Source organism: Martes martes (assembly GCF_963455335.1).
Source record: "Martes martes genome assembly, chromosome: 10".
In the NCBI taxonomy this organism is placed as follows: domain Eukaryota; kingdom Metazoa; phylum Chordata; class Mammalia; order Carnivora; family Mustelidae; genus Martes; species Martes martes.
Genome location: NC_137898.1, coordinates 30,458,712 through 30,464,711, shown reverse-complemented (window position 1 = coordinate 30,464,711; position 6,000 = coordinate 30,458,712). Strand labels below are relative to the sequence as shown.

The 6,000-nt window shown below is 47.4% G+C and overlaps 1 protein-coding gene across 3 annotated transcripts in view; it reads left to right on the top strand.

Moving 5' to 3' along the window:
- Nucleotides 1–1,452: 1,452 nt before the first annotated feature.
- HIPK3 (homeodomain interacting protein kinase 3) overlaps nt 1,453–6,000 on the top strand; it is a 92,107-nt gene continuing 87,559 nt past the window's right edge. For all 3 annotated transcript variants that reach the window (XM_080815787.1, XM_080815788.1, XM_080815786.1), the window contains exon 1: nt 1,453–2,030. The gene's annotated coding sequence lies outside the window, so the exon portion shown is untranslated. The remainder of the gene's footprint in view (nt 2,031–6,000) is intronic.

Below are 6,000 nucleotides of genomic sequence, written 5' to 3'. Positions count from 1 at the left end.
ATTTTTTTTTATTATTGTAACTTTCTCCTGTGAATAGTGTTTTTATCCTTTTTTGGTTCTTTTAACTATTGCTTTTTTAAAAAACCAAAAGTAACTAAATACTAAGTAAAAAGGAATGGCTAACATGCTGCTATCTCTCTGAGAGACAGTCATTGTTTTGTTTTTCTATTCTGGAAGCCTTTTCAACTGGTTCGCCTCCCTAACTTGAAAACAACTGTCATTCGAAAATACTTCCAACTGCCTCAGGGCATATTATCCTCTTCTCTTTTTAAAAGGAATTCTCAAAAATACTCCTCACCATTTGAAAAGCAGCAGGGAATAAATGTGTATTAAATATGCAATTTGCCACTCCCTTTGCCCTGCCCCAGTTACTGCAATAGAAAATGTCAGAGGATAAATACATATGGGGTAGAGTCAAACCTCCCAGTGAAGATTATGAAAGGAACAAAGCAAGGACCCTTCCTTAGAGAAAGGTGTTCAGCCCCACCCCCATTAAACACTGATTAAGAACAAAAGGCAATAAGTATTAAAATAAATTAACTCTGAATGGTAGGTACTAGAAGGTCAGTTTGTTTCTTAGGGAAAAGAAGGGGACAGGGCGTGCAGACCAGGGCTTTGCTGTATTATCTTGGGCAGGTCACATAAGCTTCTTTGAAGCCCTGCCCTAGCTTAAGAGTTTGGACCAAAGATCTCTAAGTTTCTTTCATCTCTAAAATTCTACAGTTCTATGGTTACGTTGAGATGGGCCATTCTGTTGATTTCCTAGTCTCCAGGAGAGAGGTAACTAGTCTCTGGGAGTGGAACTAACTTGATGGAGAGTTATGAACGCAGAGGTGGGTATACTTCACAATTACAGGGTTTGGGACCTTAGAGATGTTCTTGGAAAATTTGCAAGAAGGCCTTTCCCTCGTTCTTTAACCCAATTGTACAATACTCTTGACTCTTTGGGATGGGGGAGCGGGAAGGACCTGTTTTAGACCGGGACTGTTCACTTGACCAAGCATTTCCCCTTTCCTTATTTTTGGACCCTTAAAAAAAAAAAAAAAAGCCGCCAACAGATCCTAAAGGGGTGGAAGGGGAAATTGTGATTACGGCATCTCGAAAGGCCTGTAAAATCCTGCTTCCTCATTTTAATCCTTTCTTTGGGGGGGGGTAGGATCTTTTTTTAAATGTGTATTTTTGTCGGAGTGGGCCTACAGTGAGGTTCAGAGCAGCAGAGGGGGCGCTGACGGATGCTGCGGCTGCGGGCGGGCTGGCGGGAGGGAACTCCGGGTCGGGTCCAAGCCGGCCGCCGGGCGGGCTCGGAGCTACAAGGGCGCGGCTGCGGGCGGGCCCCTGGGAGGGGCTTCGCGGAGGCGCCGCGGCCCGAGGCGATCGGGGCCGCCCGGGCTCGGCGCGCAGCGCGGCCCGGCGGGCGGTGGCGCTGCGGAGGCGGCGGCCGGGCCGGCGGGTGCGGAGGAGGGGCCCGAGACTGGGGCGGCCGGCGGCAGCTGCCTCCGTGACGACTGCCGGCAGCGCGGCGGCCTGAGGAGACCGAGCCGCGGGCTCCGGCGTCGCTGCCTCTCTTGGCTGTCTCCTTCTCCTCCTCTAGCGGCAGGGGCGTCAGGAATGGGCCCCAGCCGCCGCGGGCCCCGCACCCTGCGCCGTCCGTAGGCTCCAGCAGTCGGAGGCCGGCCGGCCGGCCTCTCGCCACCCCTCGCCCCAGCCCTGCCGTCCCCACCCCAAATCCCCGGGAAGGAAGATGAGGGAGACGGGCCCGGCGCTCAGCAGCCAGAGCAGCCAGAGCAGCCGCAGCAGCAGCCGCAGCCGCAGCAGCAGCAGCAGCAGCAGTCGGGGGAGGGTGTTTCGCCGTTTCCTCTCAGCCGCCAGGACAAGATGGCAGCGGCCGCGGAGAGGGGCTGAGCCCGGGCTGGGTGGTGCCGCCTGCTGAAGCGCCTGGCTCCCTGTCCCCGGCACGGCCCCGCACCCCACTCCGGACATGCTCAGGGCTGCGGCCGCCCGAAGAGGGGAGAGCTCAGGCCTCTAGGAAGGTAAGGGAGGAGGGCGAGGGGCGCCCCCACCCCAGGGTGGGGGGACTAGCTTCATTCGCGGGGCCTCCGGGCCCCTCAGTCCGACTCCGGCGGAGTCCAACGCCTTCCGAGCGGCTCGCACCCGTCGCGCGTCCAACATCGGCGGCCGAGCCCCCGCGCTCCCGAGCTCCGCCTTTCCGCCGCGGCTCCCCGCTGGGTGGCGAGTCCGGGGGCCGTTTGGAGCCCGCAGGCCGCCGGACGCGGGGGCCGCGCGTGGTTGGTGCGAGCGGTGGCGCAGCCTCCGGGAAGCCGCGCTGAGGCCAGGCCGGGCTGGGCGGCCCTGGCCTTCCGCTGCCAGGGTTGCGCAACGGCTCTTCCCAGCAACCGAAGTTTTGTTTAGTCCCACAGGGGGCCTCTTTCCCCACCGCGACGTTAGGCCGTCACTACGGAGACCTCTTGTCTTTCATTAAGGGGAACAAACACAAACACGCGCACGCACGCACGCAACTTGAGCGCCCCAGCCGATGGCTGCGTCCCTGGCTTTGTGGCCCAGTCACCAGCGTTGCCGAGCGGCCGGTCTAGAGGGTGTCAACTCTGGAGACGTGAGTGCGTGTGATTGTTCGGGAGGAGAAATGTGACCCGCCGCTCCGCGTCCCCTGCCGCGGCCGGAGGAAGGCGTGGCGGCCGCGCGGCAGGGCTGTTGCCGGCTTCTCTCGTTACGGTGGCGGCCGCCCGGGTCCCATGGTGGAGAACTCTCGGAAAGACTTCGGCTGGGAATGTCTGTTTTCCTGTCGGGAGGGAGACGGCTGTTTTAAAATGGTATGTGGCTCTCCGCGAAGCCTGTTTCCCAATCTTATCTAGGCTTGAGGAATTGCGCTAAAGGGTGTGTGCGTAAATTGCCTTGGACCTGTTACAGAGTAGTCCTAACACGTTCAGTCCTTGGACTGTGTTTTCACAACCTCTCGCTGCCCTGTTAGAATTTATTTTTCCACCTGTCAGGTCGCTGCTTCTAATTATAAGGCGCTTCTGTTAGCAACAGTGAAGTTTTTCAGATTCTCGTCTGGCGTATAGGGAAAGCTCATGGTAGATTTTGTTGTCAACTTTGATGTCTCCTTGGTCCCGGGCCGGGAAAGTTAGCTTGTCAACCAGCCTGTGCTTATGCTTATGTGTACCTTGTAGTAGTTTGGGGATTGGCTGACTACCCCCTCCCCGCCCCCCCCCCCCCAATTTTAGGTTTTGTTTGTTGGCTGTAGCTTCTGGTGTGGAATCACTTATATTCACACCATTTAAGTTTATTTCAAAGTTTTAATATCTTGGTGCCTTAAAATTTTTAAGAGGTGCCCTTTTCGATCAGATTTTTGTTGAAGACTTTTGAGCAGGATCAGTGGGCTTTGTCTGTTCCCTAGCTAACACATTTTAATCCTACATTCTCATTTAATTTTTCAGAAGCTGGGCAAGCCTCACCATATGTTTGATAAGTCTAGATTCTGCTTATGTTTGCAAGTGCAGTGCTAATTTTATACAGTGAGCTATGATAAGGTTTTGATAGGTCATGTTAAACTTAGTAAACTTAGTCAACGAAATAAAACTGACCTTTTTTTTTTTAATGAGCATTTTTTTTAAAAGATTTTTTATTCATTTATTTGACAGACAGAGATCACAAGTAAGCAGAGAGGCAGACGGAGAGAGAAGGGGGAAGCAGGCTCCCTGCTGAGCAGAGAGCCCGATGCGGGGCTCGATCCCAGGACCCTGGGATCATGACCTGAGCCGAAGGCAGAGGCTTAACCCACTGAGCCACCCAGGCGCCCCTAAAACTGACCTTTTAAAAAATAGTTTTTATAGTTTTATTGGCTACCTTATGCCTTTATGCCACTTAACAGTAAATGAAATGTAACCAGTCAGATAAAGTATTTTTAAATTAGGGTTTTCTTGGTATATTTAGGGGTCCATTCATAAAGTGTAGACAGCTCATATTTATAAAATATAATGCTCAACCTGTTTGAGGCTTATTTTTCTTTTACTTTTGAAACTTATTTGATTTTAATTTGTGTTAGAAGTGTGTTGAAGTGTTTGAGATTTTGCACATTTCACTGTGCAGTTTTTTTGTACTTACCATAAAATTAAATAACAATTTGTTGCTGAATTTTTTTCTCTACTGTAGGGAATATATTTTCTAAAAAAGAATTTTATTTATTTATTTATTTATTTTGTGGGGAGCCTTAGATTCAAACTATGTTTTAAAAAGGTAAGATGAGCTTGAAATCTAGAACAGAACCGGTCATTAAATGTTTCAAATTTATATTTGGACATTGCTGACTACAGTAGCTAAACACATATTAGGCAGGCAGATCATAACATGGTGAGCCAGTCTTCGTTTATTGTCATAATACCTTTTCCATTGAACTAGTCATTATCTTGCTTATAAACCAGTCATTGGCTTCTGGGCATGTAGTTTTAGAGTCACATAAAAGTGGATGGTTTTTATGAGATAATTCTTCTTGTAAACATGCTTGAAAAGAAGCTTCAGATCATACTATTTTAATTTTTTGGATGTTCTGTCATGGAGTACCATAAAATAAGGTGCAAATTACAGAGGTAGGCTGCTGTAACTAGTATAGCAGGGCACATTAGTATTTGTTAATTGTAAGATATTAAAAGCTTTTTTTTTTTTCTTGCAACTTAAAATAGCAACAGCTGTTGAATGAACTTTCTGGTTGAGCTTATGTTTTAAATATTTGATACTTGAACACTGAAGGCATTTATAGGTAGGAAAGGGGAAATGTGGATTCCAGAACGCTGAAATACTGTTTCCTAAACCTGTTTCATATCCATTGAAGGGAATACTTGGTTCCAAGTTATTTTCCATTGGAGTGTTGCAGTGACTTATTCTGGTGACTTTTGAAATTAATTTTCTATATTCTTTCCATGGTAGTTCACCAAAGGTGCTGATATGGTAGATTGGAATTGTGTTAGTGGTAGTTAATTGAAAGGCATAAGTAATGTCGTTTCCATTGCATTCCATTTATGTTTGAGTTTGGAGATAAAGATGTGATGGCAATATTTAGATTTAAGTGTGTTCTAAGGAACTTTGAAGTTCTCTGTATTTAAAATATCGCTCCAGAGTTATTCTTGCCCCTTAACTATTAGAGGATACAAAATAACTTGCTATATGATTATATTGTTGCTGCCAAGAGAAATGTTCATGTAAAATTTCTGGGTTTACAGCTGTCCTAATTTTCTAATGTCTGAAGTTGAGACTTCCAGTGTGGTATGTTTATCTTGGAAGTTACTTCTGAGAAAAACTACTACTATTTTGTTAAAATGGAGGAATCTGCCAGTCAATTTTATTACTTCTTTAAAGGTGTCCCTACCTGCCTGCCCCCCAACTTGCTGAAAGCTTTGTTACGGTAACCCTTTTTATATGATACAAATGTGAGTCTAAAGCAATTATTTTAAATGTCTTTACTGGTTCTGGATTCAGCTGCTTAAAAAATAACTTGTCTTGTATCATTGAACACAACACAAGTTGAATAAGGGTATATATTTAGAGTTGAGGTTTTTTTTTTTTCTTTTTTCTTTTTTTGTTTTTTCTTAGATTTTATTTTATTTATTTGAGAGAGGGAAAGACAGAACAAGCAGTTGGGGGATGGGGCAGAGGCAGAGGGAGAAGCAGGCTCCCTGCTGAGCAGGGAGCCCAGTGTGGGGCTCAGTGTGGGGCTCCATCCCAGGGCCCTTGGGATCATGACCTGAGCCAAAGGCAGGCACTTAACTGACTGAGCCACCCAGGCATCCTAGGAGTCAAAATTTTTGAATCAGCGTAAGTTTTCAGGGTAGCCAAAGCACTTATGTGGCTGACCTAAGGAAATACAGTCCAATTCTTTTGGTTGGATTAAGAATGATTTGGAGGAGGAAAAAAAGTGATTTGGGGAGAAACAACTTAATATTAGTGTGTTGCTTTTGTAGTTTTGTAATAGCTGTTCTTTTGGACCTT